This window comes from Anolis sagrei, chromosome 3 (genome assembly GCF_037176765.1).
Source record: "Anolis sagrei isolate rAnoSag1 chromosome 3, rAnoSag1.mat, whole genome shotgun sequence".
Classification (NCBI taxonomy): Eukaryota; Metazoa; Chordata; class Lepidosauria; order Squamata; family Dactyloidae; genus Anolis; species Anolis sagrei.
The window spans coordinates 212,395,730-212,409,072 of record NC_090023.1 but is presented as its reverse complement, the minus strand read 5'-3'; the positions used below and the strand labels follow the sequence as shown (position 1 = coordinate 212,409,072).

Sequence of the window (13,343 nt, the reverse complement as noted above, 5' to 3'; positions counted from 1 at the left end):
CCCAGCAGTATTCCCCTCATCCTTTTGTGAAATTGGTTTTGAAGGATGAAGCCAGTCCCACTGAAATATTACAGAGTAAAGCACTGTTATTGTGCACCCAAATACATGCTGCATAGAAATGCAAAAAGAAAAAGCAAACAATGAAAAGTTCATCTAGCTGGTTTGAAGAAATCCCAGATATAAAAACAGAAATAGCCTTCAGCAGAACAGAATGATATAGGCGTCATGTGCTTCATGAATTGGATTTGGGGGGTGGCGGGGGGCAACAGCACATTTTTTTCCAGAATAGCTCTTGGAGAAATTTGAATGAGAAGCAGCTTTCCTAATTTGTTCAATAGTATTTTCTTTGCGTGCATATCTTTTTCTTTTTTTTTGGAAGGGCAATCTGCACAAATCCATAGTGTTGCATTGGGATAATATCTGGTAGCTGAGTTAAAAAAAGATTCTTTCTTTTCTATAACTCCCTTGAGTCTATAGTTAGCTCATGGTTTATGCTGTCTGTCATTTTCCAGCATCTTATTAAATTCGCAACCAAGTGAAAATGTCCTCTACTCAGTCGGGAAGGGAAACTCTGCATTTCCAAATGCATCAGTCAAACCATTCTCCTAATTCTGTTAGTGACATACTCTCCTTGCCGATTCCCATGGGGTGATGTTAAAAAGGAGAAAATGAGCGCCCAAAAGCTCAAGTGAAGAGGTTACGGGACAGTCTAGTTTATAACAGTGTCTCTTTCTGTTTTCCCCTTCAGTGCATAATTGCCTCTATTATTCTTTTTCATGTCATATCCATTCTGTAAAGAGAGTTTATTCATGCACGTGGTTTTCTCTGTATCAAAAACACATGCCTCCTTTAAAAAACACAAGCTGTGAAAGAACTATCTGAATTTGCTACTAGAAAAGTATATGTTACACATATTCAAGACATATGAAACTTATGTAAGGAGAAAGGTGGGATATATACATTTGAAAAAAAGGAATATCTTTCTGTAAGCAAGAAAAAAAACCTTTTTTCCAGCAGACTTTTGAGAATTGATTTTTCAGGCCTTACATAATGTGCTGGATGCTGTTGCTGTTGCTGTTGTTTTAATTTATTTTATATTTTTGCTAGTTTAATCAATGATGTGATTAATATTATTTTGTAGGTATGTAAAAAGTTGCATGCAAAATGTTGTACCAAGTCATTAACAGACAAAAAGGTGGGATATAAATAAATATACATACAATGTTCAGGAATCTTCAATGGCTGATTTCAAAATTGTGTTTATTTATTTATTTATTTATTTATTTATTTATTATTTCAAACATTTGTACACCGTCCTTCCAAACCCTTGAGGGGGGACTTAGGGTGGCTTACAAGTAACAACAATTTGATGCCAACACACATACCATAACAATATAACACAAGTTAAGCATTAATTAAAACATTACATTATAAAATATCCATTTTTGTTGTTAAAGGCAAAGGGCTAATGAAAAATATTGGCAAGCTGAGTATGAATTTCCAGTAATAAAGGTTAGCCTCATTTATTAAGGAAAGTATTGGAGGGGTAGAGATAGCAATGTGGAAGATATATATTTGGCAATGGAATATGATGCTACCTCTGGATGTCTTTAAGCAGAGACTGGTTGCATCCCCTTCTGGTTTTGTCATATTAATAAACAGATCCAACAAAGAGATTGTGTTGCATCCAATCTCTTCCGCTTTTATCAGATTAACAAATGAATCCAGCTGATTTCAAAGTTGAGTTTCATCCAGCCTTCTCTGTTTCTGTCATATAAACAAACTAATCCAGAAACAATATGACCCTCCAGATGTTGTTGTAGAACTGCAAGTTCTAGTGTATACTTTAGCATTGGGTAGGGCTGCTAGAAGTTGCAGTCCTACAAGATCTGGAAGATCACATGCTCCCCTTCCCTAAGCTAATTCAATGAACTTTTTCATCTTTCAAACAAGTAGGTCACTGAATGACTTTTCCACCACTATAAAAATATAAAGTGCATAGCTTACTTTTTAAAAGTAACTTCTGAAGCTCTAATTATTGCCATACATGAACATATATGTCTGCATTGAATAAGAACATGGAAGAAGATACTTGTGTGATCATATGATTGTTGCTGTGAATTTTCAAGTTGTCTGACTTATGGTGACTCTGAGATAAAGGTATCAAAGGGGTTTCTTAGAAAGATTTGTTCGAATGTAGTTTGCATTTTTATTCCTCTGAGGATGAGAAAATGTGACTTTCTCAAGAAGTTACCTAGTGATATTCCATGGCCAAAGCAAGATTCCCCCAGAGTCACAATTCAATGCTCAAACTGAATGTGAACCACCATAGTGGCTCAGTCATACAATTACACCCAAGTTACTTGCTGTGCATTAGATACTTGAATAAATTAATAATTGGAACCCATATAGGACTCTAAGACTTGGTAGTGCATTTCCCCCCAAGAGACTCCATGACATGTTTCTGTTACAAGATGATAGATAAACAATCCTTTACTTCTGGTACAACTAGTGCTGTAAATCAAAAGAAGATATTATTTTGAGATGACTAGATTTAAGCAGGTTGACATAAGAAAAAAAAACCAATCAGAGAAACATTTCTTCCCATGCTGTTAATTGTTCCTTGTTGCAATCTTTTGTATTTAAAGCAGGTATGGGGAACCTTGGGTTGTCCAGATGTTCCTGATCACAACTGCCATCAACCCCAACTAGTGGAATATCTGGCAGAATTTGACTATAGAGTCATGCTGGAGGTCTAGAGAGAACACTTCTCTGGGCATTTTCTAAGTTTCCCAAAATGATCCAGTGGTGTTCAAAACACTTCATATAAATGAACTGTATTCAGTGAACTTATATAATAAGCAGGACTGTTGTACAGCCTCTCTCTCCCTCATAATTCATAAAACATTATTGATCAGGTTTTGAACCTTTTAGCAAAAACCTTCCTGTCAAGTGTTGTGAGGTGCAACTCATCACTTTCCAGAAAGTCATCTTTATGAAACCACAGACTATGGTTCAAGAAGCCAAATCTTTTCTGTGGTTCTATCTGTGGAACTAGTTGTTCATCTTCACCATTCTTCTTTCCCTTCATGAGCTGTGCCCTTCAACTGGGAAGAAAAACTAAATGACAACCTGTCCATCATGGTCTTTTAAAGCCCTGTAATCCCTTGTGATAACTTGAAGGCTTTGCCTTGCATTGTCATTGCTCCCATGTGGAGTAAAAGGAAAGGATAATGGTGAGTGGACTTTCAGCTTTTCTGTTACAGCAAGGATTTTTACCTCAAGGAGATAGCACACCTCTCAAGACATCCCATCAGGCCCACAAACCACTGCTTCTGTTCTCCTTTAAAGAGAATCTCCTCTGGGAGCTGGCAGGGATTGAATGGATCTTAATAGGATTCTCATGTCATGGGAATCCTAGTTTTGCAGTAAACCCCCCCCCTCCCCCCAAGGGTAGTTATGCTTTTTTTAAAAAACAAAAAAACCCACAAAAAACAAAACAAAAACAAAACAAAAAAACAAAAACAAAAATCAAAACTAAAGATCTTATTTTAATCCCCAGAGTGTCAGCACTATGCAAGATAAACCTCATGAAAATTTTGACTCAGATTTGTGCCATGAAGTCAATGCTTCTTACAGCTGTGCCAGCACAGTGAAGGTACCATCTGAGAGCTATCGAGATGAGGCCAATTTTCAGAACATATTGTGCTTCTGAAATTGAAAGTAGATGGTCTAAGACAGATATAGGCAAACCCAGTCCTGCAGGCTGGATGCGGCTCTTTGGCCTCATCTCTCTGACCCCCATCTTCTCCAGCTCTCCTCTGAGCATGCAGCCTGCTGTGTCCTCTGAGTTACAGTCTGCTGTGTCCCCAGGCTGAAAGGAGGGCTGAGGCAGGGACACGATGCTGTTTCTCCTTCTCCTCTTAGCCTTGGGAAGGTGGGACACCTTCCCCGGACTCAGATAAGAAGGAGGGGGAGAAACATGGCATTCTCTCCAGTGCCATGTTTCTCCTTCTTTTCTGAGCCTTGGGAAGGTGTGCTGCTTTTCCCCATGGCTATCACCAGTGCCATGTTATCCTTTCTCCTCTGAGCTTTGGGAAGGTGAGCCACCTTCGCTAGACTCAGAGGAGAATCAAGGGGAGAAACATGGCAGTGGTGAGAGCTCTCTCCAGAACCATGTTTCTCCCTCTCCTCTGAACCTTGGGAAGATGGGTTGCCTTCCCCGGACTCAGAGGAGAACCGGGGGAGAAACACAGCGCTGGAAAAAAGAGGAGGAGGAGCAGGAGCATTCTCACCAGCTCTGTGTTTCTCCTTCACTGAGTCTTGGGTAGGTGGCGTGCCTTTCCCAGAATTAAGATAAGTGGGGGAGAAACACAGCACTGGCAAGAACACTCTTGCGAGTGCTGTGTATCTCCCCCTCCTCCCACCCCATCAATTATTTCAGTGATGTGGAAATTGTGCACTTGCTAGCTTTTTTGATATCAAAAGGTGTCAAATGGAGGGAAGGAAGGCATGGTAGGAGGGGATCCTGGCAAAGTGGTTTATAATAACACTGGTTTAATGGAGGGAAGGGAAGCTTAGAAAGAGGGAATAACAGTGGTCTAATGAGGGAAGGAATGCCTGGGAAGAGGAGATCATAGCAAAGTGGTTTATAATAAAACTGGTCAAATGAAGGGAAGGAAACATAGGAGGAGGGAATTGTGCCAAAGTGGTTTATAACATCACTGTTTTTTTTATAAAATAATTTATAAAAAGAATGCAGAGTGGGCGGGGACTACACTTGCTGATGTGATGGCTCAGAATGCGGGTCAGAATGGGAGAAGACTGGAGAACATATAGCGCCTGATGGGATTTTTAAAATGAAACAATATCTTTCAAAATGGAAGGGTGCTTTGCTAAGAATGCATCTGATGAAGTCCATAGACCTAGGGCAATGGATTCAAATTGCAGGAAAGGGGATTCCACCTAAACATTAGGAAGAACTTCCTGATTGTAAGAGCTTTTCGGCAATATAATATACTGTCTCAGAGCATGGTGGATTCTCCTTCTCTGGGTTTTTAAAGCAGAGGTTGGATATCCATGTCAGGAGTGCATTGATTTTGCTTTTACTGCAAGTCAGGGCATTGAACAGGATAGCCCTCCTGGTCTCTTCCAACTCTATGATTACATGATTTTCGTTTTGGAAAGTGTTCTGTCAGTCTTTTAGAAGTGAATATTCTACAATAGTGACTCAAACTGAATGAACATTGCATTTCAGATTGTCTTTCAACATGGTTTTTTAATGTTTAAACAAGGAATTGCAAAGAGAATTAAATATTGTTTTCTAAAACAAGCCAATCTTTATCTAGGCTTTGAATTTGACTTGATAAACCATAGTTAATATTAACTATAATTTCTCTTCATTTCTCTATACACTAAACAGTGATTAGCTGAAATCAGAAACAGATGCTTTCTATCTTGTCCTTCTGGCTGTTAGAATAAATAAATCCATGGCTTGTGCATGTAATTACAGACTAGATTTGCACATTACATTCAAATGCAGCTTGTCTGTAAAATGTTTTGAAATCTGATGATTTTTCACTTATTTCCAGAATTACTATGATTCCTGGTTTTGAAAGTTAAAAATCTGGCACTGCTTGTGCAGAAGGCTTTTTATTCTCAGATGTCTGATGTGATAGCCTGATTAATTTCTTTCTTCTTTTTTTAGAAAGTGATGCTGCAAGACATTTGGAACCTTCTCTGTCATTAAGTTTAAACCACTCTCACATTTAGCAGATTGAGTGGGATGCCTGCTGTGTACTAAACACAGTCTCTTATCATGGCAAAACAGACAAGACACTTCCCCGCTTGTTTTGAATGTGAGCCATTTTGTATAGCTCAGTAACATTCCATTAAAGATAAGGAGATTCTCCTTTTATGCCTTTCTCCCCACTGGAAATTAACAAACTCTTTAAAGATGACTATACATCAGCAGCTATATGAGGCAGAATCCATTCTCAGCAAGAAGAGAGAATTGAAGCTCCTGTCCTTTTGTTTCCTGGTATTCCCCAGAGCCTCCTCTTTACAAGGAGCTTAGTTTAATTTTGCCATCATTAAACAGAGGGAACATGAGGCTCCATAAGAACTTCAGACACAGAAACTAGGATACACCACAGTTCTTTTAAGTAAAGTAGGTTATGTGAGTTTCCAGCAACTCGTTTTTTCCCCATAGTGAGTTTTGACAGCAGTGTAGAAAAATCGTTGTCCTTTATTGCTGTGCATAAGAATAATTGGACTAGTTGATAGCAGTTCCATTTGTTTAGATGGCAACAGGAGTGTATAACAAGCCCCTGGATGACAGTTGCCAGTATCAAGGATATTCTGTGTGCCTTATTGTTTGGTCATGAAGATGAACTTTTAGGAATGTTGCTGAAATTTTTAAAGACCGTTGCAGCATGACAGGAACATACAAAAAGGCATAAACAATATCTAAGGAATCATTTAGGTCAGTTCTATTCAAAGTGGTGGTTTCTGAATCAGCATTGGTTTTTAAAGTGTTGACTGGCTGTAGTAAGTTTCCAGAAAGCAAAGAAACAGGTATGACTACAAATATACTTCTGCTCCTTACACGTTGGGGAAAAATCAGATAGTTCACAAAGCACCCAATTAGGTAATTAGTGCCTCTAGAGTTGCTTTTTATTGGGGGGGGGGGGAGAAGGAGTGGGGCAGAGAAGAGGAAGGAAGTCCCAAATTTGAGACTTGATAGAACACATCAGACAAACAGATAAGCAAGCATACAAACAAAGGAATGGCTTTTCCATTTTCCAGGGTTATTAGGGCCAGAACTTGGCTGGTAGGTGGATCTTTTGCTGAGAAGAGGATTTTGATATTACGCTATATAGATCCTGAACCCGGTTCAGGACAAAGAGGAGAATGAGCCATAAACCAAGAGTAGATAACAACAGGGCAAGGGATTCCTTGCCCTCTCCTGGCAAGGAATCTGGTACACAAACTCCATAAATACAAATTCATCTTCCAGCCCTGTTCATTCTGCTGTGAACATTCACATGGACAGAAATATGGGGAAATGCAAGACCTAATGATGATATAAGTTTAAATTTACCAGGGTACTTTCTCTTCCCCTCATGGTGTAGCTTGGAGGTCAGAAAGATAATAGAGTAGTGGATTGGACAATAATGCTTTGTAAGTCTAGGGTTGCCTTTCCACATACATAGCTTTATTTGACCTATAATCTAGGTGTGCCACCCCATTTGGACCATCATCTGGCTTGAATTCCAAGCTTTCATTTTTAAACTTCTAGCTCTTGGAGGTACTGATACAGCATAAAACATGTAGGCATTTCTTGATTAAATTGTTCATCAAGCAATAAGCTTTCCCCTGCCTTTTAGGTGTAAGGAAGCAAAGTGATGTGAGCAAGGGAATGGAAGGATAGGGCAGCAAGCTGTGGAAGTAGGAAAATGAAAGAAGAAATGAGAAGGTGCACTGTGAGGATGAGAGGGGAGGAGTAGAAGGTAAGGGAGCATAATCGGTGCTAGCAGAGTGCAAGAAACAAAAGAAGGATGTGTTGTGAAGGTGTGAAGTGAGATGGTAAATAGCTTCTATAATTTCAATATTTTACTCAATGAAAAATAGATGCTCAGATTTGAGGGAGTAGAATATGGCAACTCTGTGTTGATTTCACTAGGCAGGTATAATCAATATAGAGTTCTTTTGGAGTCTCCCTTGAACTGTCATGACATTCAGGAGCTGGACTCAGGTGAGATCATATAATTTAGAATATGGAAATATAGAAGGCTTACTCCTATTTTGTACAGTGCGTTGGGCTGATTAGGCAGCATGACTATCCAATCTAGAGTAGTTTGAGGAACTATGGGTGAACATTCTTGGTGCTGGAAAAGTTATTTTTTAACCGCTTGGTCTGATTTGGCAGAGAAGGAGATATGTTTCTGACCTTTCCTGGGTAGTTCTTCTTTTTGTCATGGTGGAAATAGTAAATTTTGCATTAGGTTGAGCTGATTTGTCAGTGGGGACTTTTATCTCTGTTATAATTATCAGAATAAGTGCTGATTTAGAGAGGACCTCAGAATCGGGAATATGAGATGTTTAGAATATTTTACAAACATACATGGCAAGGATTCACTTCAGTGGAACTCTTTTGTCCTGAATGTGAAAGAGGTGACATTCAGCTGTTGGAAGTTTTCTTTCTATCATTTTCCTAGATCATAGACTTCTTATTCAGCAGGTGTTTCAAAGGCCTGAGGAAGAGGTGTTAGCTAAGCATTAAACAGCTATCTAAACATTTAGCAGGGGCTTTTTTCCAGTCAACAATTTGCTCTGTCAGGGTTTCTTCTAATGAGAATAGATTTTTCCCTGAAGCAAAGTGTACTACTCACCTAAAGAAATGTATTCTGTATGCACCCACACATATGCAGTACTTCATGAAAACTACAGCCCTCAACACACAGTACAGAAGATGATTTATGTATGAAAGGATCAGGAATAGGAAATTTATGAATGACAGAGGATGATTGCGACACTGATTTTGTAGATCAATGGTTCTCAGCCTGTGGGCCGCAGCCCAGCAGTGAGCCGTGAGAATGAAAATCTGGTCTGTGAACCTCCTTCTTCTTTATTTTATTTTATTTTATTCTATTCTATTTCTGCTCCTTTCTGCAGAGCTGACCAGCCCCACCCCTTTTGGTCCTAATGTTGGAGAGTGGTCCCTGGTCAAAGTGGTCCCCGGTCAATTGGTCTCTGGTCAACTGGGCCCTGGTCAAAGTGAGCCCTGGTCAAAAAAAGATTGGGAACCACTGTTGTAGATAATGACAATTTCATTAAGAATACTGATCCGTAGGCGATTGAGATCATTTTGCTTCTTCTCTGAAGATAATGGGGCAGGACAATTTTAATTTTTAGGAAGGCTTTTGATGTCAATTGAGGAATACTACATTGATTGCTGCTGCTCTGATTAGATTTTTTTCCCATGTCAGGAGCGACTTGAGAAACTGCAAGTCACTTCTGGTGTGAGAGAATTGACTGTCTGCAAGGATGTTGCCCAGGGGACGCCCAAAGGTTTTGATGTTTTACTATCCTTATGGGAGGCTTCTCTCATGTCCTCGCATGGGGAGCTGGAGCTAACAGAGGGAGCTCATCTGCGCTCTCCCCGGATTCAAACTTGTGACCTCTCAGTCTTCAGTCCTGCCGGCATCCATTGCACCACCAGAGGCTCCTGTCTCTGATTAGATGTCTGAGTGTTTTCAGATTGTTTTGTTGTTAGATTTATGATGTGGTCAGTAACAGTTTTACATTCTTGGTAAGCAATTTTGTGGAATCAAGAGTAAAAAGCCATATAAACACACACTTCTCTGCAAATGCCTGTAGTAAGACTAGCCAACTGAACAGAGATTTAGGTGACACAGAAAATAATGTTGCAAGAGCATGAATCTTCTAAAATATATGCTTCTTTGGATTCGTTCATTATATACTGTGTTGTTTTCAGCCTTTTTATTTCTCAACTGCCTTCATAGTTGGCTTCATATATATATTGTTAAGCAGCACTATACAGAAACATTTCACCAATTCAGTCACAGTTGACTCCATTGAAAAGAGAAGACAACTAGTTTCTATGATGGCCTTTGGCTTCATGTCTGACCTTTCCTTTAAGTGCTTATGAAAAGAGCTGCAACACCCTCATACTGTTGACATTTAGTGTGGGTGCTGTTGAAGAAGTTCTTGACATTTCTGCTTCTAAATTTTCTAAGTGAAGTAAACTTCCTAGGAGAAGTTCTCTTTCTTTCTCAAAAGTTTTAATTCCTTGTCCCCTTGGTGGGAAATCCAAATTATTTTTCTGAGTAAGTTCTTCATTCCAACAACGAAGCCAATTACTGCCATATGGAATAGAAATACTGGAAGAGCTCAGTGTATTTGCAAAAGTCCAATGTTCAAAAAATATACAGTGCACACAGAGAGTACATCGCAGAAGCTTTAGAAATTGCTCCAGCAAAAGATTCCTGCTCTAATGTTCTGAAGAAAAACAAAAGCCTGGTCTACTCGTTTTAACCGCAGCATGTCCCTACTCTCAAATAGGTACCCCTTTGTCTTAACTCATGTTGAAGTTTTCAGGGGCTGCTTCCTTCAATTATTTTTCTTTGTTGGTGCTATTCTTACAGTAGAGATGCTCTATTACAAGATAGGTCTACCAAGTCTCTTAGGATTGGCACTGAGAACAAAGTAGGGAAAGGAAGTGCCAGCATCATGACTTATGAAGCTTCTTCATATAAAAGTTCTGGCAGCAGCAGCACATGGTCTGAGAGAGAGAAGAAAATACTGTTTGGGCCTTTTTCAAGCCCCAGAAACAATATGAGGCTTGGAAAACTCCCTTCCCCTTGTGCTATTGATAATGGCCATATGGGATGGGAAACATATCAGCAACTGCTGAAGCTACTGGAAAAATACACACTGGAATACCAAAATCACATCTTTCCCCACTGGCTCTGGGATATGTCATGTTGTTATCCAAGTTTTACAAAAAATCAGAATCAACTAATCAGATTAATGTATTGTCGAAGGCTTTCATGGCTGGAATCAATAAGTTCTTGTGGGTTTTTTTCGGGCTATATGGCCATGTTCTAGAGGCATTTTCTCCTGACATTTCACCTGCATCTATGGCAAGCATCCTCAGAGGTAGTGAGGTCTGTTGGAAATAGGACAATGGGTTTATATATCTGTGGAATGACTGGGGTGAGGCCAAGAGCTCTTCTCTGCTGGAGCTAGGTGTGAAACATTCCAGTTACTTCTATTGAGAGGCTATGGAGAGAGTTTGAGGATGGGATGGAGAACATTTCCTGTTGAGATCAGTCCACATTGTCAACTGTTTGAAGGGTGGGGTTCTTGCCACAGTTTAACCACAATCACTATCTATAGAATTCTTCATATCCTCAAAAGTGGCTATCATGCTCTTAAAAAAGATCTATTCTTGTAATTCCCTTTGCCACTGCTGGTCTTCTTTATGTGTCATGCTGCTTTATGTTTTTTCTCAGGGCTGTCAAGGCAAATTAACATCTAATTTGGCATGAACCTATGCAGGCCCCAGTTTGTTAAATGGGTATGATATAAGGAAAGACAAAAACATTGCTGTTTTTATGTCTTCTTATTTCATCTAGAAGAAAGATCATATTATATGTTTCTCTTCATTGGCTGCTAGCTCAGACTTCATTTGTTTCCTGCAGGTTGGCATTTTACTCCCAGACGGGAGAAAGCACCTAGGGATAGCTGGATTTCTGCAGTTCTGTTCTTTATTATATCATGCCTCTTATATGTCTTGATTTGCACTGCATTTTTCTCCAGAATGGATTTTAGAAAATAGATAGATTTTATGCAGGAAATCAGGAACCACATTCATAAACATTAAACATGTAAGAGAATTAGAAAAAAAATTACATAGCTATATACAGGGTGCAGCAGCATAACTTCCTTTTTTAAAATGCATGCCATTCAGTCGATTGAAGACGTAGCAGAGCGCTAGTGGTCTCATTTGAGAGGTGGGAGTATAAAGTTTTGTCCTGACACAGTTCAGTCGCCATCATGCATTGGAACAGTGAGGAGCGTGCTTTTGCCATTGAGGCCTACTTTTCGAGTGGATGTTCTGTGATTGCAATCCAGCACACCTTTCGGATTCGTTTTAATTTAGTCCCATTGGCCCCTGTCCCGGACCGGAAATCAATTGTGATGTGGGTCACCTCATTCAGACAAACTGCAAGTGTGACAAGAAGAAGAACTGGAATCCCTCGGCCTATTAGATCACCTGAGAATATTGAGGCAGTGAGAGCTTCAATGTTGTGATCATCACGGTGTTCTGCGCACAAACATGAGTCTGCCCTTGGATTTTCCGATTGTTCTAGGAGGAGAATTCTTCATGATGATCTTCATTTCCATCCTTACAAGATGGCGATTGTTCAGGAACTTTCTGAACGTGACTTCGATTCTTGGAGGAACGTGTGTGAGGTTCTTCTTGAAGTCGTTCCTGAGGATGCTATTGTTTTTTTTTTAATGATGAAGCCCATTTTCATTTGTGTGGATCCGTCAACAAACAAAACATGCACTAATGGGCTGACAACAATCCTCAAGAAGCGAATCAAAGGCCTTTGCATTCACCTAAAATCACTGTGTGGTATGCAGTTTCCTCAGCTGGAATTATTGATCCCTGGTTCTTTGAGGAAAATGAAGTCGCAGTGACAGTGAATTAGGACCGGTATGTAAACATGTTACAGGATTTTTCCCCCCACAGCTAGATGGGTTGGACTTAGGGGACACTTGGTTCCAACAAGATGGTGCAACTGCACACATGTCAAGAGCATCATTGGCTGTTTTGAGGGAACACTTCCCAGAGTGCCTCATCTCAATTAGCGAGGATTTGGAGTGGCCGACCTGCTCTCCAGATTTGGCCCCTTGTGATTTCTTTCTAGGGGTTTTTTGAAATCCTGTGTTTATATGAACTGTCCAAGGACCCTACAAGATTTGAATACCAACATCCAGGAAGAAATTGCCAACATAACGTCTGCTATGCTGGCAAGAGTCATGACAAACACCAGAAATTGGTTTACTCAGTGTATGGAGAATGGGGGACGCCACCTATCTAATTTGATCTTCAAAACTATGTAAAACAAAACTTTAGGTATGCACCTACATTATAAAAAAATTCTGATTCATACAATGGGTTTTATTAAGTTTTGAAAAAAGGAAGTTATGCTGCTGCACCCTGTAGTAGAGGTATGCAATTTTTTTCGTTAGTCATCACAAGTTGTATCAAATTGGTTAAATTTGTACTTACATTGTGATATCTGATGCACAGGCATATCCCTCGCCCAAAACTCAAAAACTTAAAAACCAAAATTTACCCAATACTTTTTCATTTACATTTCACAAATCTCAGAAGTCAAAGTCAGTTTCATTTTCAGCACAAGGAGGCAAAGCAAAACCAAAAAGGCTGAGTTTCCTCTTTAAATTGATGACCTCTCACCATCAGGAGAGGGAAGCAACAGGAAAAAGCTGAGTTGGCTGAGAAAGAACAGAATTCAGGGAAATATAGTTTGGGAAGGTGAGGAGCCCTATGCCAGAGAATTCAAAAGAACCTGCCCTAAACTACATTTCCCAGAAAGCCCTAATCGGGGGAGTGATTTGTCTCTCCATAGCAGCAGCCAGCCAGAGTTCCAATAAATTGTTGAATCTTTAAAGAGTAGGACTGATCGATAGTTCTAGTAAGGAAATTTCTGTGCTGGGCTGGGAAGAAATTCCTAAATTGAAGTTCTATTAAATGTCAACACTTTTTAAAAATAGCTAAATTC

General features: G+C 39.6%; 1 protein-coding gene across 1 annotated transcript in view; it reads left to right on the top strand.

Annotated features, from left to right (window-relative positions):
• Positions 1-13,343, top strand: part of SORCS3 (sortilin related VPS10 domain containing receptor 3) — a 580,612-nt gene that overhangs the window by 353,030 nt on the left and 214,239 nt on the right. The window lies entirely within an intron of this gene.